The sequence below is a fragment of the Meles meles genome, chromosome 5, assembly GCF_922984935.1.
Source record: "Meles meles chromosome 5, mMelMel3.1 paternal haplotype, whole genome shotgun sequence".
Classification (NCBI taxonomy): Eukaryota; Metazoa; Chordata; class Mammalia; order Carnivora; family Mustelidae; genus Meles; species Meles meles.
Genome location: NC_060070.1, coordinates 76,123,467 through 76,146,606, shown reverse-complemented (window position 1 = coordinate 76,146,606; position 23,140 = coordinate 76,123,467). Strand labels below are relative to the sequence as shown.

At 35.2% G+C, this 23,140-nt stretch overlaps 1 non-coding gene and 1 pseudogene across 1 annotated transcript; both read left to right on the top strand.

The window, feature by feature from the left end:
• Window positions 1-731: 731 nt before the first annotated feature.
• On the top strand, window positions 732-832 carry LOC123942895 (annotated as a pseudogene).
• A 3,036-nt stretch (window positions 833-3,868) lies between these two features.
• LOC123942871 lies at window positions 3,869-3,970 on the top strand. The gene has a single exon (XR_006818504.1). It is a non-coding gene; the product is annotated as a U6 spliceosomal RNA (small nuclear RNA).
• Window positions 3,971-23,140: the final 19,170 nt, after the last annotated feature.

Here is a 23,140-nt window from a genome sequence, read left to right as displayed (position 1 = left end):
TTGCCCTAATGGCTAATGATGTTGCACATAATTTCATATATATTTCTCATCCATTTTTCCTCTGTGGTAAAATGTTTCTTCATTTCTTTTGACTATTTTTTTATTTGGATTGTTTGTTTTTACAGTGTTGAATTCTAAGAGTTCATTAGTCTAGTATGAGTCATTTGCCAGATACGGGGTTTGTGATATATATATATTTTTCCTGTTGTCTTTTACCCTCTTAACAGGGTCTTGTGAAGATCAACAGTTTTTAATAGATGAAGTCCATCTTAATTGGGTCCCCCCACCCCCTTTTCATGGTATTGGTGTAATGTTTGAGGACTCTTAACCAAGTCGTTGGTCCTGAAGATTTGCCCTCTTTCTCTCTCTTCCTTTCTTTTTATTTATTACAAGTTTTATAGTTTATTTTACATTTAAGTCTGATTTATTTTGAGTCAGTTTTTATATGAGGTATGAGGTTTAGGTCAATATTTATTTATTTTTTTGTCTGGATATTATTTCAGCACCATTAGTTTGAAAAGACTATCTCCTCCATTGAAGATCTTTTGCACTTTTGTCACAAATCTGTTAGTCGTACTTGTGGGGCTATTCCTGAATTCTCTGTTCCATTTACTTTTTCTCAGTCTCTCCACCAATAACACATAGTTTTTATTACTGTGGCTATATAATCAATCTTGAAATCAGAGTGATTCCTCTCATGTGATTCTTGTTCGTAATTGTTTTGGCTCGTGCTGGCTTCCGCAGCAGGTATACTAAAATCAGGACCGTACAGAGAAGATTAGCATGGCCTCTGTACAAGGATAACATGCAGATTCTTGTGTTCTGTGTTTTTAAATGGCTATCTGAGACAGACTTAAAAGCTTGTTGAAAACTGGTAAGGAAAAAAATTGTTTTGGCTCTTCTAGTTCCTTTGCCTTTCCATATAAATTTTAGCTTGCCAGAATTTTAATAGGAATTGCATTAAACCTGTATATCAATTTGGGGAGAATTGGCATCATGACTTTGTTGAGGCTTCCAATCCATGGGTATAGAATGTCTCTGTTTATTTACATCTTTGATTTCTTCATCAGTGTCTTTTTGTCATTTCCTTTTTGTTTAGAGAACTTCCTTTTGTTATTCTTTTAGGGTAGGGCTGCTGGTGATAAATTTTCATTTCCTTCATCTGAGAATGTCTTGATTTCTCCATCATTCCTGAAACATATTTTCACTGGATAGATAATTCTGGTTTGACTGTTCCTTGTACTTGAAAAATGTTTTATCATTTCCTTTTGGCTTCCATGCTCCTTGATGGGGAAAAAAAAATCTGTAATTAATGCATTGTTTCTCTGGCTACTTTCAAGATTTTTGTTTTATGTCTTTGTTTAGGTTTGATATGATGTGCTGTGGAATGGATGTCTTTCCATATATCCTGTTTGGAGATTACACTATGAATCTGGTTTTTGTTTGTTTGTTTGTTTTGTTTCTGCCAAATTTGGGAAATTTTCAGTCATTGCTTTTTTGAATACCTTTTAGCCCATCTGTCTTCCCTTGTGGGTCTCTAATGACATAAACGTCAGATTTTTTTTTTTTTTTTTAAGTTCCATAAATTCCTGAGGCCCTTTTTTGGGGGTGGGGTGTATATTTTCTCACCAATTAGGTAATTTCTGTGTTCTGTCTTCTAGTTCACTGGTTATTTCTTCTGTTTCACTATTCTGTTGTCTCATTTTTTTCCCCAGTTATTAAACTTTTTAATTCTAAAATTCCATTTGCTTTTTCTTTATAACTTCTGTATATTTACTGAGGCTTCCTTTTTTTTTTTTTTTCTTCATTAAGTGTGTTTGTAATTACTCAAGAACTTTTATGATGGATGCTTTTAAATCTTTGTTTGATAATTCTAAAATCTGTACCATCTTGGTGTTGAAATTTGCTTTTTATCATGAAATTTGCATCTTGATTCTTGGTATTATGCGTGATATTTTTTATTGAAACTTGGATGTTACAAGACTGGATCTTATTTAAATCTTGTGCTATCACAGGACTTTTTGGGCACCATTCTAGTGGATAAAACATGGTACTGCCTTGTTACTGCTGGTGAGGATAGAAGTCCAAGTTCTCTACTTGGCCTCTGTTGATCGCCAGTAATGGTGAAGGAAGGAGCTGTCTCTTCTTATTGCTGGGCAGGAGGTGGGAGCTTAGGCTCCCCACTAGGTCTTTGCTGATACCATCCTGGTTGGAAGAGGGAGGAGTCACCTTATTACTGCTATTTGCGTGTATTCCACTGATGATGTAGGAAGGTAGTCATGTTACCCTTGAGCAATAGTGAAAAGCCCCAACTTGACTAGTCTCTAATACCACCCAATGGGGAAGTTATAAGTGTTTTTTTGTTTTGTTTTGTTTTTGTTTTTTTACTGCAGCATAAGTGTGAAATACCAGACTTCTTATGAGGTCTTCACTGACTGTGAGGGTATACCCTCATTACTGCTGAGTGGTAACAGCCCTGCCTCTCCAGGTTTCTGATCCCTCCCCAACAACAAGAGGCTGAAAATCCTTCTCACTGCTAGTTCTTTGAGGATGAAATTCTGAGCTCAGGATGAAATTACTACCTCCTCACTTGGTCTTTGACACCCTGATAGCAGGATTTAGAAAGCTACATTATGTCTCTGCAAAAATAAAAGTCTAGGCTGTCTACTTGATGGTTGCTGAAGGGAGTGGGGAATGGAGGCTGCAGTTTTTATCTGTGCTATTTGGCTGGAACAGATTGGTTATTGTCTAAAATTTTCTGTTTTGCTAGGATACCCCTTGTTTTTTGGTTAGAGAAGGTAGTTTTTTTTTTGAGGATTTTTCAGTTTTCCCCCCCATCTGTGCTTATTGGTGTTTCTGAGTTGCCTCCTTCTCTAATAATCCAGTCTAGGATAGAACTGGAGAGAAAACCGAGGGTACTCCTCACTGTTTTTGTTTGTTTTTTGGTCTCAAGTTTCTAGGTAGACTGCTGTTTTCGCTCTACTTTTCAGAGTCTTATATGTAGAATTTATATCCATAGAGATGATGTGGAATTTATATCCATATATATGGAGTTTATCATATACTATGTACATCCATTCTAGTGACCTAATCCTCTGTGTAATTTATTTAATTTGTTTAGAGAAAAATCTGTACCCCACACTTTTTTTTTCCCCTCTGGGATAAAGTTTTGGAGAATGGACTGTCCCCCACATAGATGACTAGTTAGTCATTTTGTTATTGCCCTATCTTACTCTTTTTCCATTTGTACATGGCTGTCTGGACTCAGGAGAAGCCCCAGAGTTCTGCCTGGCCAGGTTAGCTGCAGCATCTTCTCTTGTTACCTGTGACTTCTTTGGCTCTACCTCGGTACTCTTTGCATCTAGAAGTTTCTTGAACTCTATTGAATATCTGTATATTATCTCTTCAATTTTGGCTTATACCCTTTAATGCTTTATTGTTTTAATGGAGTCTAAGTAAAGAAAATGTGTGTGTGTGTGTGTGTGTGTGTGTGTGTGTGGTCAGTCTTGAACAGAAAACCTCATGAATTCTTTACTTATGTTGAATGTAATACTTACAAAGCATTAATGTGCCAAGATTTCAACATCTTATTTGCATACAATACACATTTTAATATAAAATTATGTTTAACATAAATTATAGATAAATATTAAGATTTTCCATGAGAATGTCTAAGTTTGAAAACACACACAACTAGAATGTGTAATTTATGCTGAAGAGTTCTGTAAATACATGTAATATCAATCTTATTTTTCATTTGACTTCACTTTAAGAGCTAGATTAGGGAATCTTTGGACCCAGGAAACTACAACTAATATATTTAGAGTTAATATTTAAGTTACTTTAAAAACAAGTTTTTCCCTTATGTTTGCTTTGGGAGTATATATATTAAAATTAGAACAATACAGAGAAGATTAGTATGGCCCCACTCAAGGATGACATGCAAATTTGTGAATCATTAGATATTTTAAAAAATGAGATTTTCTTATCCTTCCTATTTCTTACACAGTGACAGATGAACATCATAATGCAGTTAGGCCCACTACCACTTCCTGAAAAGACTTTAAAATAATCTGGACTTATTTTTATTCTTTATATTAGGTTTCTATATGCATTTTTTTTTTTTTTTTACCTCACCCTAACCTTTAAGTATGAAAACTAAGAGTAGGCTAAGATTAAGCTTCTCCAATTGAAGAGCAAAATAGTAAGTATTCTCATTGGGTGTTTGGAAAAGCTTGGGGGTTTTTGCCCCCATCATCGCAGACCATAATATTGCTAACCACCGGGAAAATACAAGACCAGAAGAAGTGTGTGTGCAGCCTGAGGAATGGGATGGGATGAGGGAAGTTGGTAGAAGTAAGAGTCAGTAGAGGTAATAATGATGGTGTCTTTGGGGGTTTAGCATCTCTTCTGGGAGGTTTTTGTTACAGGTAGAAATTTTGCTATGTTGGTAAACTATATAACTCCAACATGTACATGAGAGTTAGAAATTGAAGAAAGCCAGAATCAAGACACAATGAAGATAGAAGAATAGTAGGAGAAATTTATTGGCTTGTCTAATGTATCTTGAAGTTATATGCCATCCATCCCTCACATCTCAGTTAGAAATGATGAAGAGAATCTAGGATATGAGTTCCAGGAGAGGTAGGGAAAAAACTAATGTTAGACTAAGTGAATTGTGTTCTGCAGGTTGAGGAGGGCTTGTGAGACCTTAAAACAAGTAATTTAAATGTTGGCTCAGTTTCCTCATCTGTAATGTAGTAACTTGTTTTTGGCTATGTACTCTCCTTCCCACTGTATCCCTTAAACACTTTTAGGCCTTGATTGCTGAACATGAAGGTGATATAGTATCTAAAGATGGGTGTTTAGTTGTCCTCTTTGGTATTTGAATCTTGACATTCAGTACGGAGGTGACTGGAGATGAGTTTCATGATGCCATACTCCCTAGATAAGTGATTTTCAAGCTTTCTTAAGCTTCAGAATCACCTGGAGGGCCTAAAGTATAGATTGCCATGTCTAATCTCTTCCAATTTCTGATTCAGTAGATCTGGGGTAGAACTGAGAATCTATTTCTATCAAGTTCCTAGGTGATGCTAATTTTGCTCATCTAGAGACTACACTTTTGAGAACAGTTGCACTAGATCAAAAGTTTTATAAATCTCTGGAATATAGGCACACATGTGCCTATTATCTATGACTGCTTTCATGATAACAAATTATGGTACAGTTGATTAGTTGCAGTAAATACTACATGTCTTGCAATCCTAAAATATTTACTATCTAGTGCTCTTTTTAAAGATTTTATATATTTGAGAGAGAGAAAGAGCATGAGGTAGGGGAGGGGCACAAGAATAAGCAGACTCCCTGCAGAGCAGGGAGCCCCAGGGTCTATCCTGGATTGCTGAGATCATGACCTGAGCCTTAAGCTGATGTTTAACTAACTGAGCCACCCTAGGCGCCCCTTACTTTCTGGCTCTTAACAGAAAGTTTGACCCTGTTTTAGATCATTCTTTTCTTAATCTGGCTATATTGCTTAAACTGGACTTGCCAAATGGCAAATTACTAATCCAGAGGCTGCTTTTCTTGCTAGTTGTGTTTCTATGGTTGCCCAAATATATTAGGTTCAAATCTACCCATCTTGTTCATTTAACAAACACATGACAGTTGTCTTTCTCTGATTGACTTATTTCACTAAGCATAATACCCTCTAGTTCCATAAACGTCATTGCAATTGGCAAGATTTCATTTCTTTTGATGGCTGCATAGTATTCCATTGTATATATATATACATCACATCTTCTTTATCTATTCATGTGTTGATGGACATCTAGGTTCTTTCCATAGTTTGGCTATTGTGGACATTGCTGCTATAAACATTCGGGTACACAAGCCCCTTCAGGTCACTGTGTTTGTATCTTTAGGGTAAATACCCAGTAGTGCAATTGCTGGGTTGTAGGGTAGTTCTATTTTCAACTTTTTGAGGAACCTCCATGCTGTTTTCCAAAGTGGTTGCACCAGCTTGCATTCCCACCAACAATGTAGGAGTGTTTCCCTTTCTCTACATCTTCACCAGCATCTGTCATTTCCTGACTTGTTAATTTTAGCCATTCTGACTGGTGTGAGGTGGTATATCACTGTGGTTTTGATTTGTATTTCCCTGATGCCGAGTGATGTGGAGCACTTTTTCATGTGTCTCTGGGCCATTTGGATGTCTTCTTTGCAGAAATGTCTGGTCATGTCATCTACCTATTTCTTTTTTTTCTTTCTTTTTTTTTTTTTTTTTGATGGCAAAAGTAAAAGTGTTCATTTATTGAGAACGCTTCTACCCAAACTACCTATCGGATGTGTTTTCTTCTTTGCTCTTGGAACTCTCCTGGCTCTTCTGTTTGTTTTCTTTATTATGCGACACTTCTAATCCTGTTGTCATTTATTCTCCGTGTGACAATATTTTTTGGACACTGTGGGTCCAGAAGACACATCTACCTATTTCTTGATTGGATTATTTGTTCTTTGGGTGTTTTGGTAAGTTTTTTATAGATTTTTATAGATTTTGGGTACTAGCCCTTTATCTGACATGTCATTTGCAAATGTCTTCTCATTCTATCCGTTGTCTTTCGGTTTTGTTGACTATTTCCCTTGCTGTGCAAAATCTTTTGATCTTTTGATCTTGATAAAGACCCAATCATTCATTTTTGCCCTTGCTTCCCTTGCCTTTGGCGATGCTTCTAGGAAGAAGTAGCTTTGGCTGAGGTCGAAGAGGTTGCTGCCTGTGTTCTCCCCAAGGATTTTGATGGATTCCTCTCTCACATTGATGTTTTTCATCCATTTTGAGTCTATTTTTTTGTGTGCTGTAAGGAAATGGTCCAGTTTCATTCTTCTGCATGTGGCTGTCCAATTTTCCCAGCACCATATGCTGTCTTTTTTCCATTGGACATTCTTTCCTGCTTTGTCGAAGATTAGTTGGTCATAGAGTTGAGGGTCTATTTCTTGGCTCTCTATTCTTTCCATTGATCTATGTGTCTGTTTTTGTGCCAGTATCATACTGTCTTGATGATGACAGCTTTGTAATAGAGCTCAAAGTCTGGAATTAGGATGCTGCCATCTTTGGTTTTCTTTTCAACATTCCTCTGGTTATTCGGGGTCTTTTCTGGTTCTATATAAATCTTAGGGTAATTTGTTCCATTTCTTTGAAAAAAATTGCCGGTATTTTGATAGGGATTGTATTAAATGTGTAGATTGCTCTAGGTAGCATGGACATTTTCAGAATATTTGTTCTTCCAATCCATGAGCATGGAACGTTTTTCCATTTCTTTGTGTCTTCCTCAATTTCTTTCATGAGTATTCTATAGTTTTCTGAGTACAGATTCTTTGCCTTTTTGGTTAGGTTTATTCCTAGGTATCTTACGGTTTTGGGAGCAGTTGTCAATGGGATCGACTTCTTAATTTCTCTTTCTTCTGTCTTGCTGTTGGTGTACAGATATGCAACTGATTTCTGGGCATTGATTTTATATCCTGACACTTTACCGAATTCCTGTATGAGTTGTAGGAGTTTTGGAGTGGAGTCTTTTGGGGTTTCCACATAAAATATCACATCATCAGCAAAGAGTGATACTTTGACTTCTTCTTGGCCAATTTGGATGCCTTTAATTTCTTTCTTTCTTTTTTCTTTTTCTTTTTTTTTTTTTTTTGTCTGATTGCTGAGTCTAGGACTTCTAGTACTATGTTGAATAGCAGTGGTGATAGTGGACAGCCCTGCCATGTTTCTGACCTTAGGGGAAAAGCTCTCGGTTTTTCCCTACTCAGAATGACATTTGCTGTGGGTTTTTCATAGATGGCTTTGATGATATTGAGGTATGTACCCTCTATCCCTACACTGTGAAGAGTTTTGATCAAGAAAGGATGCTGTACTTTCTCAAATGCTTTTTAGGCATCTATTGAGAGTATCATATGGTTCTTGTTCTTTCTTTTATTAATGTATCACATTGATTGATTTGCGGATGTTGAACCAACCTTGCAGCCCAGGAATAAATCCCACTTGGTCATGGTAAATAATCCTTTTAATATACTTTTGGATTCTGTTGGCTAGTGATTTGGTGAGGATTTTTGCATCCATGTTCATCCTCACTGTAATTCTCCTTTTTGGTGGGGTCTTTGTCTGGCTTTGAGATCAAGGTAATGCTGGCCTCATAAAATGAGTTTGGAAGTTTTCCTTCCATTTCTATTTTTTGGAACATTTTCAGGAGAATAGGTATTAATTCTTTAAATGTTTGATAGAATTCCCCTGGGAAGTCATCTGGCCCTGGGCTCTGGTTTTTGGGGAGATTTTTGACGACTGTTTCAATCTCCTTACTGGTTATGGATCTGTTCAGGTTTTCTATTTCTTCTGGCTTCAGTTTTGGTAGTTTATACTTCTCTAGGAACGGAACCATTTCTTCCGGATTGTTAAATTTGCTGGCGTATGGTTTCTTATAATATATTCTTATAATTGTTTTTATTTCTTTGGTGTTGGTTATCTCTCCTCCTTCATGCATGATTTATTAATTTGGGTCCTTTCTCTTTTCTTTTTGGTAAGTCTGGCCAGGGGTTTATCAATCTTATTAATTCTTTCAAAGAACAAGGTCCTAGTTTTGTTGGTCTGTTCCACTGTTCTTTTGTTTTTTGTTTTATTGATTGTTGCTCTGATCTTTATTGCTTATCTTCTACTGGGTTTAGGCTTTTAGGCTTTGTTTGCTGTTCTTTCTCCAGCTCCTTTAAGATATAGGGTTAGGTTGTATATTTGAGACCTTTCTTATTTCTTGAGAAAAACTTGTATTGCTATATACTTTCCTCTTAGGACTGCCTTTGCGGCACCCAAAGATTTTGAACAGTTGTGTTTTCATTATCATTTGTTTCCATGAATTTTTTCAATTCTTCTTTAATTTCCTGGTTGACCCATTCATTGTTTGGTAGGATGCTCTTTAACTTTCATGTCTTTGAGTTCTTTCCAAGTTTCATCTTGTGGTTGAGTTCTAGTTTCAAAGCATTGTGCCCCAAACATATGCAGGGAATGATCCTAATCTTTTGGTGTTGGTTGAGACCTGATTTGTGACCCAGGATGTGATGTATTCTGGAGAATGTTCCATGTGCACTAGAAAAGAATGTGTATTCTGTTGCTTTGAGATGGAATGTTCTGAATATATCTCTGATGTCCATCTGGTCCAGTGTGTCATTTAAGGCCTCTATTTCCTGTTGATCTTTTGCTTGGATGATCTGTCCATATCAGTGAGGGGGGTATTAAAGTCCCCTACTATTGTTGTATTATTGTTGATGTGTTTCTTTGATTTTGTTATTAATTGGTGTATATAGTTGGCTGCTCCCATGTTAGGGGCATAGATTTTTAAAATTGTTAGATCTTCTTGTTGGACAGACCCTTTGAGTATGATTTAGTGTTCTTCCTCATCTCTTATTATAGTCTTTGGCTTAAAATCTAATTTGTGTGATATAAAAATTGCCACCCAGCTTTCTTTTGATGTCTATTAGCATATTCAATTGTTTTCCATCCCCTCACTTTAAATCTGGAGGTTTTGGGAGGTCTAAAATGAGTCTGTTGCAGACAGCATATTGGTGGGTCTTGTGTGTGTGTGTGTGTGTTTAATTCATTCTGATACCCCGTGTCTTTTGATTGGGGTATTTAGTCCATTTACATTCAGGGTAAGTACTGAAAGAAATGAATTTAGCGCCATTGTATTGCCTATAAGGTGACTGTTACTATATATTGTCTCTGTTCCTTTCTGGTCTATGCTACTTTTAGGCTCTCTCTGCTTAGAGGACCCCTTTCAATATTTCCTGTAGGGGTGGTTTTTTTTTAATTTTTTCCTTCTATTTTCAATGATAGCCTAGCTGGATACAGTATTCTTGGCTGCATATTTTTCTCATTTAGTGCTCTCAATATATCATGGCCATCCTTTCTGTCCCGCCAGGTCTCTTTGGATATGTCTGCTGCCAATCTAATATTCCTACCATTGTAGGTTACAGACCTCTTGTCCTGAGCTGTTTTCAGGATTTTCTCTTTGTCTCTGAGACTTGTGAGTTTTACTATTAGATGATGGGGTGTTGACCTATTTTTAGTGATTTTGAGTGGGGTTCTCTGTGCCTTCCGTATTTTGATGCCTGTTTCCTTCCCCAAATTGGGGAAGTTCTTCACTATAATTTGCCCCAATATACCTTCTGCCTCCCCTTCTTATTCTTCTGGGATCCCAATTATTCTAATATTGTTTTGTCTTATGGTATCACTTATCTCTTAAATTCTCCCCTTGTGATTCAGTAGTTGTTTATGTCTCCATCATTTGATCTTCTATATCACTAATTCTCTCTTCTGCCTGATTTATCCTAGCAGTAAGAGCCTCCCATTTTTTTATTGCAACCCATTAATAGTCTTTGTGATTTCAACTTGGTTAGATTTTAGTTCTTTTATTTCTCCAGAAAGGGATTCTCTAGTATCTTCTATGTTTTTTTCAAGCCCAGGTATCATCTTGATGATTTTCATTCTGAAATCTGGTTCTGAAATCTTCCTAATGTCCATATTGATTATGTCCCTAGGAGTTGGTACTGCCTCTTGTTCTTTTTTTGAGGTGAGTTTTCTGCTTTATTATTTTTTCCAGAGAAGAATAAATGAATGAGAGAACAAAGGGCTAAAAGGGTAACAACGACCTCAGAAGAATATACACTAAAGAAATCAGAAGAGATCTGAAACTGGGGGGAAATGAAAGAAAAAAATATATATTTTATTATATCTGGATATCTAGATATATCTATCTATATCTATATAAATCTGGTGTGTGGTTCTGCTCTATTTACCAGCCAGATTATAGATATAGATATAGATCTATCTATCTATCTATCTATATTAATAATCTGGCTGGTAAATAGAGCAGAACCACACACTTGATTTTGGGTGTATTTTGGTTGGTTAGAAGAAACAACCTCCCACAATTTTAAAGAAAGAAAAACATATATATACAAAAATAAGGGTAAATATGAAGAAGGAATAGAATATGATTGTGAAGCTGAGAATAATAAAAGATTTAAAAAAAAGGAATTGATAAGATAAGAAGTTGGTTGAAAAAAGAATGAAAACACTTAAAAAAAAAAGAATGTGATCAGGTGGGAGACTAGAAAAAAGCAATACACGGATTTAGGGTATATTTTGGTCTCTTAGAACAAAGCGTATCCCAAAATTTTAATGAAAAATTTATATATACAAAAAATCAAGATATATTTAAAAATATGGTGAAGGGATAGAATATGATTATAAAAATGAAAATTAAAAAAAGATTTTAAAAGAGGTATTGATAAGATCTTGGTTAAAATAGGAAAGAGAAAAATTCAAAAAATAGAAAAAAAATTTTTTTTTAAAAGTTTAACTTTGAAAGACTAAAGAATCATGGGAGAAAAGTCATGAATTCTATCTTCTATATTCCCCTGGCACTGGAGTTTTACAGTTCTCATTCATCAGTAAAGTTGATCTTGGCTGGATGTTCTTGCCAATATTCTTGGGGAAGGGCCTGTTGCAGTGATTCTCAAGTGTCTTTGCTGGAGGTGGAATTGCACCGCCCTTGTCAGGGACCAGGCTAAGTAATCTACTCGGGTTTGCTCTAGGAGCTTTTGTTCCCTGAACACTTTCTGTAGAGCTTTGGAGGATGGGAATGAAAATGGCAGCCTCCCAATCTCTAGCCCCATACAAGCCGAGAGCTTGGGGTCCCACTTCTCTATGAGCCCTCAGAGAAAAGCAGTCAATAACTCCTGTCTCCCTGGTCTCTGGCCACACTCCAAGCTCACCCAGTCTGTGACTGAACATTTCTATCTTAGGCACACAGCCCTGTTTGGAGCCTCCAAACCCAGCAAATTCTTGCAGCGTGCTCTCATGCTGCTCTTTACGGTGGAGAAAAGCAGGAGTCTCCCCGGATCTGCCACTTGTGGGGTCCCTGCTCAAAGAGTAGTGGCCTAAATGTGCCTTGGATCACAGTTTATGGTAACCCCAAGCTGAGAGCCCCTCCTAGGCTCTGTCTTTGCAGCCAGCTTCCCCACTCTGATACCTGGGAGCTTTGCCACACTGAGGTAACCCTGGTCTTTCTATGACCCCGAGGGTCCTGAGACCACACTGTCCCAGCAAGGATTACACACACACACACACACATACATACACACACATCCCACTTAGCCACTGGAGAACGTCCTTTTGTGGAGTTGACTTCTAAAATTTTTGATTTTGTGCTCCACTCTTCTATCCTTTAGCAGGAGCCAGCTGATGGAGGCTCCCTCTCCCCCACATTTTATCTTTCTGTATATCGCCTCAGATTCATGTCTCTGTACCTCCTACCTTTGAGTAAGTGGTCACTTTTCTGTTTATAGAATTGCTGCTATTCTTTTCTTTGATCTCATGTTGAGTTTGTAGGAATTCAGAATAGTTTGCTAACTCTCTGGCTGAATTCCAGGGACCAGATAAAATTTAAGTCTCCTACTCCTCCACCATCTTGCTCTGGGTTTTATTCTTTTATCCAATATGATAATATTAGTAATTGAAATTTGTGGTCCACTTATATTTAATTAACACTCCTTCATTTGGGTTCATATTTATTCTTTTACTAATTGTTTTCTATGTGATCAAGCATTTTTCTTTTTTGTTTTCTTTTGAATTTTATGGTTCATTTTACTATTACCCTAGTTATACATTGTTATACTAGAGATTATAATATGTATCATTCACTTGTTATACTATTTACTAATCTATGTACTCTTTTACTAGAGATTACAAGAAGTACCTGTGCCTAATTCTAGAACCTTAGGACATTGTCATTCCATTTACCTACTTCTGTCTTTTGATTATTTTAATTTTACATATGTTAAACCATACTGGGATTATTATTACTTGATACTGCCAGTATTCAGTGTATATTTATATCTACCTTCATGTCCACCCTTTGATCATTTCTACAATTCCATGTTTTTCTTTGGAATTTTTTTGAAATTACCTGAAGAACTCCTTTCAGTATTTTCTTTAGTGTCTATTTCTTGGTAACAAATTCTGTTTTTTGTCTGTGAAAAAATTTCATCTTTTTTTTTTAAAATTAAATGTTTATCTATCCATTTGATAGAGAGCACAAGCAAGGGAGAGCAGCAGACAGAGGGAGAGAGAGAAGCAGGCTCCCTGCTGAGCAGAGAGCCCCATATGGGGGTTGATTCCAGGACTCTGGGGTCATGACATGAGCCAAAGACAGATGCTCAACTGACTGAGGTACCCAGGCTTCCCAAAAATTTAATCCTCAAATTTGAAAGGTATTTTCATTAGATTTAGAATTCTAGAACTGACTGTTATAGCACTTTAAAAATGTTATACTGTATCTTCAGGCTTCCTTGAGACGTTCATAAGACTTACAGCAATACTTTTTTTTTTTTTTTCCTGTTAACAAAGGTTTTCCTTTCTGGTCTTTAGCAGTGTTGGTGTGATTAATTTCCCTGTTTTTTTTTTTTTTAATTATTTGTTTTCACTTTTATTTTGCTTGAGGTTCCTGAATTTTCTGAAAATAAGGTGGTACCTTTCATAAGTTTTGGAAGATTCTTAGAAGATAATAATCTTTTCACATTTTGATTCTGGCCATTTTCTTTTTCCTCTTCTGGTATTCCAATTATGTGTTATATTAGACTTCTGTAGGTATCTCTTACACTCTAAATGCTTTTTACATTAAATTTTTTTCTCTATCCTTTAGTTTGGACATTTCTGTTCGCTTGACTTTGAGTTTACTAATTTTTGTCTTCTGCTCTATTTCATCTGCTCTGAAACATATCTGATAATTTCTAAATTACAGATCTTTTTTTCCCCTTGAATGCTTGCAGCTGATTCATCTGTTGAAATTCTTAATTTTTACCCATCCTTTCCTCTATTGTCTTGGACATATTAATTGTATTTTAAGATACTTATCAGTGAATTCCAATATTTGGGTTATCTGAGGCTTTTTTCCTTCCTCACTTTTTTTTTTTTGTTCATGTAGTTATATCTTATGGCATGCCTAATAAATATTGCTCAAATCTGGATATTTTGTTGAAAAAAAGTTATTCTCTACAGAGGGGTCATTCTCTCCTGCACTATGCAGATAGTGATGGCTGATCACCTTAATCCAATTGGTGACTATGCCAACTCATGGCTGAGGTGTAGTTTGGAAGAGATTCATTTCACCCCTTACCTGCCCTTGGCCTTCCAGGTGTTTTAACCAGGAGCTTGTTTATGTTTTTTTGATGGCTCTTCTTCTGGCATGCACCGAATACTAATCTTTGACACATGAGAATGCCAAAAACTCTGCTTCACTTCTCAGTGTCTTTGCTGCATAGGCCTAAGAATTCTGTAAATGCTCTGATGGAAAAACTGATCTTGTAATCCAACATTCCAGGTCTCCATTAAAAGCTCTGCTATAGTAGCCTGGAGTTGCAACCTTCTTCTTTTGTTAGAATTGGCAGATGCCTCCAAGGTAAAATTTGCTGCTAATATTAGCTTACTTTTTTAAAGTTCTGCCCTCTGGAGTCTTAGTCCTTCCATTTCTTGTTACCTTAGCAAATCTCATTTGTCTTCATATAAATGGTTTCTGTATATTACCTAGTTTACTTTGTTCTCAGAGGGAACACTTGTTGGCTATAAATTTACTTCAGTGAGGGTGATCACCTATCCCAGTTTGCCCAGCTGTTCCAGTTTAGCACTGTAGATCCTCCATCCCAGGAAACTCTCCACTTCCTGGCAAACTGAGACAGTTGGTCATCTTAATTCTAAGCCATCCAGAAGCAGAAGTTAGTAAATTTAACTTAGTATAGAACTAATATGTAGGAAGGTACTTTAAATAAGACTCATGTGAGAGAGACTACTTTTCACACTGAGGTTCTTTGTTAAATTATTTACCTTAAGATTGTTATAGTCAATATTTTCATGAATAAATATTTCAGGAAGATGCAAATAGTTATTGTTTAAAAATTATACCTATTAGAAATTTTTAGAAGATCATCTAATCATTATTTTGTTAATTGTTTTAAGCAGAAGTTGGTAAAATCATTGGTTTGTCTTTGAAATAGTTTTTATTTAAATGTTTTAAATGAAATAGTATTTATTTCTTCCTTAGAGTTGGAGTTGTTTTATACAAACACTAACTTTCATTTATCTCTTTTTAAAGTGTATTTTATGACTCTAAAATGTTTCTGATCAGAAACTTTTGTGTCTAAATAAAAATTCATGCTGACCAGTGTATCCTTTGTTAAAGCAGTGGACTCAGTGCTCTAGTGCTTCATAGCTACTGAACACCATAGAAAAGTGAGACAGGGGAACACTGTGCTTTTGAGACAGAATAGTTGTATTCATTATCCTCAAGAAATAGTTTGTTTCATTTGTAGATGCTGGATCTTCTTTCACTGATATTTAAAGTTTGAAAAAATAGTTTGTCCACTAAATAATGCTACAAAGGCAGATTTTTTTTTTTTTTATTAATGGAGATATAGGTTTTAAAATGCTAGATTGAATATCCTGTACATGATTCAAGTTTGGGCACCTGCCTTGTGATAGTTCTCATGCTGTCTTAAGTTGTATTTCAGGTTATATTATTAATTGTCATTTTATATTCATTTCTGGTTTTGCCCATAGAATAGAAGCTCTTCTAGAGTAAGAGCTTCTAATTATTTAATCCCTCAAAGTCCATATACAGATTTTTATTTAATTCCTGAAAGGACTGTTTTTTCAATGGGCAGGGCTTGATGGAGATGTAGTACCAATTCTTTTGGTTACATATATCCAGATATACATCCTTATGTATATCATAACCTTACCAAACTCCAAAAATAATCCAAAGGATAGAACTTTGCTGCTTCTTTTAAGAAGTATTAATAATCATCTCAATGCTTCCATTAACTACACTTAAGCAAAGTAGCTTCAGTTTCTCCCTCTATAAAATTAAGGACTTGAAGGCAGTAGTTTCTAACATTCCTTCTAGCTCTTCAAAAATAAAAATAAAAAATAGATGGGTTTCTGAGAAAGGTAATATGGAATACGTTCTATTTGGATGTATCAGAGCCTTAATCCACGTTGTCTAAAGTCCATGAACCACCATGATTACACTTCTGAGCTCCCTAATATCTTTAATTTCATTTGCATAAAAACTGAAAGGAGACAAACTTTATTGGTAACTTTTCTTAAATCTGTTGCATTTAGTTGTTTTTCCTATGTTCTCTTCATTTCTAATTTTTTCCCTATGATTTTCTTTAGTAATTGTACTGAAAACAAGTCAGAGTTAAGATTCATACTCTTCTTAATTTATCTAATGCTACATATAATGAGGAGAGGAAAACTGTTAGAAGATAGATATTGTTTCAAAGGGATAGCTTGGTGAGGGTGGGATGGTTTTGCCCTGTATACTTAAATTTCATTACTAAAACCTTTGTAGTTAACACAGAAATGTATTAATAGAAAAATAGCTTATGTCTGTTAGGTGTTAATGTGAGGATTCTTTGTGGACCCACAGGCACTGAAATCTCTTTCCTTAATGAATAACAGCACTACCTGAAGACAGTATACTGCTAAATAAAGAGTATTTGGGATGTGTGTGTTGACTTCATAACAACTAGACCAGTTGGGGAAGTGTTAATGTTCATATTGGAGGGATTTCATCAGCTACTACCTATAACGGGTGGAGTGTGAAAACCACCATGAATTAAATTAAGTGGTTCAAGTGCTATATTTGGGCTGCAGAGTTTTGCTTGACACACATAGTTTTGGTGTTTTTAATTGAGTTAATTACATTTTAAAATTAAATTTCATCTGTAAATTTAGACAATATGGAAATAATACATCCATTATCAGTGGGCCTAAATATTAGCTTCTTTCAGATGACACCATTATTTTTTTCACTCCACTTAATCAGTCTGCTTTACTTGCTTATGTTAACTCTGCACCTTTGTAAGCATTTGAGTTCACAATCTATTTGGAAACTTAAAAATTGGCATTTTTCTCTTGACATTCCTGCCAATTTTAGTGGCATGCCCTAGCCATGACTCAGTTATGTTCTCTTTCTCAGCATGGTATTTTCCAAAATTTTTGCAAGGATTAGCTTGTACCACTGGCTCCAAGGCTTGTTCTAAGTCCAATAGTAGCAGCCAGGTCCTTAAAGAATCTGGTCTCTGGCAACAGATGAGGGCAAAGTGTTTGAATCTATCCAAGCATATCTCCTCGATCAACCTTATCCCACCCTTCTAAAAGTAACTCAAGTTCAAGATTTCTTGTATTATATAAGTTGGATTAAAATTCATGTCCAATTTGCAATTTCCTAAGGGAGTTTCTTAGACTTCCTGTATATGTTGCACAGGTAATAGTGCTATACAGGATTTGCTCTTTGTATATTCAGCACCAAAAGGAATCTTCTCAAGTTGTGCTCATCTCAATAATGTCTTTTTCCTTTATAATGCTGTACCAGGAAGCAAAATAGCACAGAGTTAGCTATCTTTTACTCAATCCATTGCATCCTGACTCCCAAGAATTTGATAGACATGGTGAAAATGCATTCGAGTCTTAGTTCTGTAGCATCTCTTAGTGTCCCTGGTACTAAATCTGAGATCTAGAATTCTAGAGGGTAGCCCTGCAAAATGTGCTACTCTGGCTACATCAGTTGGGCACTCAGTTATACATCTGTTGAATGGATAAGTAATGTAAGTCACATAAAATTGACCACTTAGCCTGGTCTTTGCTGTTTCACATTCAAGAAAACAGAAACCTGCTTTCAAAGGTTTTGAAGAATAATGCAGATAAGACTCTATCTTCTATTATTCATCCATTAAAGGCACAGTATAGTGTTTTCTATAGCATTTCACCCAGAAAGCTTCTAAAATTTTCTTGAGATAGATTTTCCTTTCCCTATTTATGAAACCTGCTACAATTTTTTGTTGCTTTCACCCTCCAGAGTAGTGTCAGCACCATTTTTCACCCTCAGTGCTAGCTTTTCTTTTCCTGCATAGAACTTTCAGACATCCTGATTCTTGTGATCATGTGACCCTCCATGTTTGGTGCTGTCCCCATGTTCCAGTCCATTCTAAATGTAATTTTTTGGTCAAGGTTGCTTTCTCTTCAAAATCTACTCTTGTGAATGGGTGAAGAAATTTGTTTACTTTATTATATGTCAAAGAAAACTTGAATGAAAGAAATTTGTTTCTTGTTTCTCTCCAACTCTTTTTCAACCACCCAACCAGAATTGAGAGTCATCAAGGAGAATTGCTGAACTAGTATGGGACATATAAAGTAAATTTAATACCCAGGCAAATCATGAGTGAATAAAACTAGGTCAGTAGACACCCCATCTGCATGATGGTAAAGATATTTAGTTCTTACTAGAATCCTATAAAATAGATGTTATTTATAATTATTCACTTAAATTACAATCCAGGAAACTAAGATTCAGAGAGAAGTAACTTGATATTCTTATAATCATGCTCAAAATTGCCTGTGGCTGAAAATTTTCATGTAGACTAAAAAGCTAAAGGAAAATGTCCTGGTAAGTCCTGAGACGAGGCTGTGAAATGACTGGAATTTTTTTATTTCTTAATTTTCAGGTAGAACCACAGACTACTGGAGATGGTGCATTATAATGAACTCAGGTCAACTGGCCTAATCCTGCTTTAAATATTATAAATATAGGGGTCAAAGATGATTAAAATGGAATTGTTACCTAATTAAATATTTTCAGAAATTTGTATGAGTTGGGATTAAACCACAACTAGGATATCACAGTGTAAAGAAATATAATGTTATATTTATATAAAAATATGTGCTTATGATGATCTTCTAAAGCTACCATTTATGGATTTTAATAACTAGTAAAGCAAGAAAAAATCCCTGTTTTTGTTCTCCCTCACTCTGATCTACAAAACATTAAATGAAAATGAGCATTTTTATGTTTTGTGGCCGTAGGAGTTCCCTTCCCCCCATATTTTGTGGGTGGTGAAATTTCTTAATTGTAAAGTCAAGGTTTCTGATTAAGCAGTTGTTCTTAGTCGGCTTTTAAATCAAATTTTATCTCTGGGCTTTGAGAGTTAAGGCTACCAAGATTTAAATAAAGAAAACATTGATTTTGATCCCTACTGACTTTAATTTTAAGGCTTTGCAGTTGTAAAACAAATACTAAAAATTCAAATTTGAAATAAAGTTGAGACTGTTCTATTATTTTTGTATTTATTACAAAGGGAAAAGCCAGTGAAGTCTAATTAATGTGTAGTTACATTTGATTTGTATTATAAAATGAAGTTAGAGCCTTGAAAATAATTTTTTCTTTTATGAAAGTTTTATTCTATAATTTTTCAAAAAATTATTTTATACTTTATATTATGAAGCCTATATATAAAAAGAATACATTTCTTTGAGTAATTTCTTGCACAGTCTGGCTAATGAAGTGAAATTTTCAAGACTATGCAAGTTTTTCAATTATTTTAGAAAACTTATTGAAGTTTTAGTTATAACATTAAATTTTCTATCTTTAAAATTATCATACAGCATTTAAGTTTATCTATAATATCATGTACTTACAAATACAATATACTTAGTTACAAATACCAATATGGAGCACTTGGGGGATGAGAGGAGGTGGGTTGGTGAGATATTCAGATCAGTAAATTGATTAAATTCTCCTAACTAGTTTTGTACATAGAGCACCCTGTGCTATGAAAATTAAATATTCTTAGATTTTTTTAATTTATTTTCAGCATAACAGTGTTCATTGTTTTTGCATCACACCCAGTGCTCCATGCAACACATGCCCTCACTAATACCCACCACCTTGTTCCCCCAACCTCCCATCCCCTGCCCCTTCTAGACCCTCAGGTTGTTTTTCAGACTCCATAGTCTCTCATGGTTCACCTCCCCTTCCAATTTCCCTCAACTCATTGTAACTTGACTGTTTAGTGCCCAGAAGAAAAGAACAGTCCTAATTTTAATAAATACCTATTTATTGTCAGTGATATATAAACATTTTTGATCAATTTAGATTTTAAGTGGATTAAATTAAGTATTAATGAACCCATACCTGCATAGTTATCTTTGAGATCTAATAATGTCTTTTGAGTGTCATCTTAGAAATAGTTTCTAAATTTGTAAGTGTATGCCATACACTCAAATAATCATGTTGGGCATATTCATTTATTTCAGTACTTGCTATGTGCTAAGCCGTCAAGTATAGTGAAAGAGGAATAGGAAAGAGGAATCTCTGCATTCAAGAATAACATCTAACTATTTATATGAGGGTTTTTACTATAGAGTTTGCTTAAATATGTGTGTGTGTGTATTTTTTGTAAATCAAAGTCATAGTAATCAGAAATTAATGTAAAGGATTTGAATCAGAAAAACTTCCTGAAGATGCTTTGTTTTGTTTTGGCAGGGGACACCAAATTCAAACTTGGTGGAAAAGGATAATGGAGGGTTGAAAGTTGACATAAAACACACAGGAAATGATACATACAAGGAGGAAGGAAAAACCATAAGATGAACTCAAGATCAGAGTACAGGGGTATATCTGCTGAGATTGAGGAGAATGTATGGAAGACTCCTAAATTGTGGGAAAAGTGAACATCAGGAATTTAGAGTCAGTGCAGGGGACAGGTAGTCAGTGAGACTCTTTGAGTGGGGTTATAAGTAAAGAAAATATTTTTTATTTTTTGTTTTTTAAAGATTATTTTAATAACCATGAGTGGGTTAAGAGAAAATAGAGACAGTGAAACTACTTTAAAAGCTGTTACAATGTTCAAATATAAAGTAATTACATAAAAGGTTCAAAGTTTTGAAATAAATAGGAGATACTAGATCTGGGAGAACCCACAAAAAGAATTTATATATAATTTGTCTAGTGTCTATGTTATTTCAACTTTTAATTTTAACCAGTTAGGAGTAGATACTGATAAATATAGTTGTGATTTAAACCATGACATAGAGGACTTTGAGGAAAGTAAAGATGGATTATGGAAAGCCCAAATACAGCAATCTAGGCAGAAAGGGGAAGTGGCAGTTTAGGACTACTGCAGTGGCTTAAATGTTTCATCAGGGGCTTGGACTCCATATTTCCTCTCAGTCTTGGGGTGAAGACCTTTCTTTATATTCCCATTGTTTCGAAATTGCTGGTGCATTTCCATATACCACTTTCATGTTCCATACTAGAGGACAAAAGACCAAACAGAAAAGGTGATACCTGTATCTGAAGAGAAGGAGCTTTTTATCCTATTGACTTGAACTTGTCTTACAACTACTACTAGTGGCAGGGGAGTCTGGAGAAAATGATTTTTTAACTTTATTGGCAAACAATTGACAAAAATAATTGTATATACTTAAAGTGTACAATGTCATTTCACACACATATATATATTGTGGAATGATTACCAATATCAAGATAATACATCCTTCGCCTCACAGAGCTAACTTTTTTCCCCCTTCGGGTGACAATGCTTAAGGTCTACTTTTAGCAACTTTCAAGTATACAATACTGTATTATTAACCATAACCACCATGCTGTACATTAGATCATCAGAACTTGTACCTTTGATCCACATCACCCTATTTCCCCCTGTCCTCCTCCCTTCCCTGGTAAATACTGTTATATTTTCTGTTTCTATGAATTAGCTTGGCCTTTTTTTTTTTTAAATTACACATATAAATGATACCATATAATATTTGTGTGTATATATGCACATTTTCTTTATCTATTCATCCATTGAAGGACTTTTATATTGATTCCATATTTGAGAAACTGTGAATACTGCAATGAGCATGTGTGTGTAGATATCTGTTTGAGATAGTGATTTTAATTCCTTTAGATATATACCTAAGAGTGGGAATTCTGGATCATATGGTAGTTCAATTTTCAGTTTTTGGAGGGTCTTCCATACTTTCTTTAATGGCTGCACCAATTTTATGTTTCCACCAACAGTGTGTAAAAGTTCCCTTTTTCCACAGCTTCTCCAACATTTGTTAGCTCTTGTCCTGTTGACAATAGACTTCCTAACAGGTGTGAGGTGCTATCTCATTGTGGTTTTGTTTTGTGTTTCCTTGATGACTAGTGATGTTAAGCCATTGCAGTAGTCCTTTTCATATACCTGTTGGTCATTTGTATGTCTTTGGAAAAATGTCTATTCAAGCCCTTTGCCCATTTTTTAATTGGTTTATTTTCTTTTTTGCTATTGAATTGTATGAGTTTTTTAAAAATATATTTTGGATATCAGATACATGATTTACATGTGTTTTTTCCCATGCTGTGGGTTGGTTTTTATTACTGTGCAGGAGCCCTTTAATTGGGTGTAGTTCTCCCTGTTTATCTTTTTGTTGTCTGTACTTTTGGTGTCTTATCTAAGATGTAATTGCCAAGACTACCAATGCCAAGGACCTTTTTCCCTATGTTTTCTTCTAGGAGTTTTATGATTTTAGGTCCTACATTTATGTCTTTGATCCATTTTTGAGTTAATTTTTGTATGATGTAAGATAGAGGTCTGGTTTCACTCTTCTGCATGTGATATCCAGTTTGCCCAGTGTCATTTATTAAAGAGACTGTTATTTCCCTATTTGTGTTCTTGGCACTCTTGCTAAAAATTAGTTGGCCATATATATGGGTTCTCTCTTCTGTTTCACTGGTCTATGTGACTGTTTTTATGCCAGTACCATACTGTTTTGATTAAAATAGCTTGAAATCAGGAAGAATGATGCCTCCAGGTTTGTTCTTCTTTCTTAGGATTGTTTGGGATATTTGGGATCTCTTGTGGTTCCATACAAATTTTAAGATTTTTTTTTTGTATTTCTGTGAAAAATGCCATTGGGATTTTGATAGAGATTGCATTGAATCTATAGATCACGTTGGATAATATGGGCATGTTGACAATATTCTTCCAATCTAAGAACCTGGGATACCTTTTTGTGTCTTCAGTGTCTTTCAGTGTTTTACAGTTTTCAATATTCAGGTCTTTACTTCTTTGGTTAATTTTATTCCTAAGTATTTTATTGTTTTTGGCACTTTGTCTCTCCAAGCAAGAGTTCTGTCATTAAAAGGAGAAGCACATATTAGGTAGGTGTCTGGCGGAAGAGATGTTTTGTATAACCCACTGATTTTACAATAAA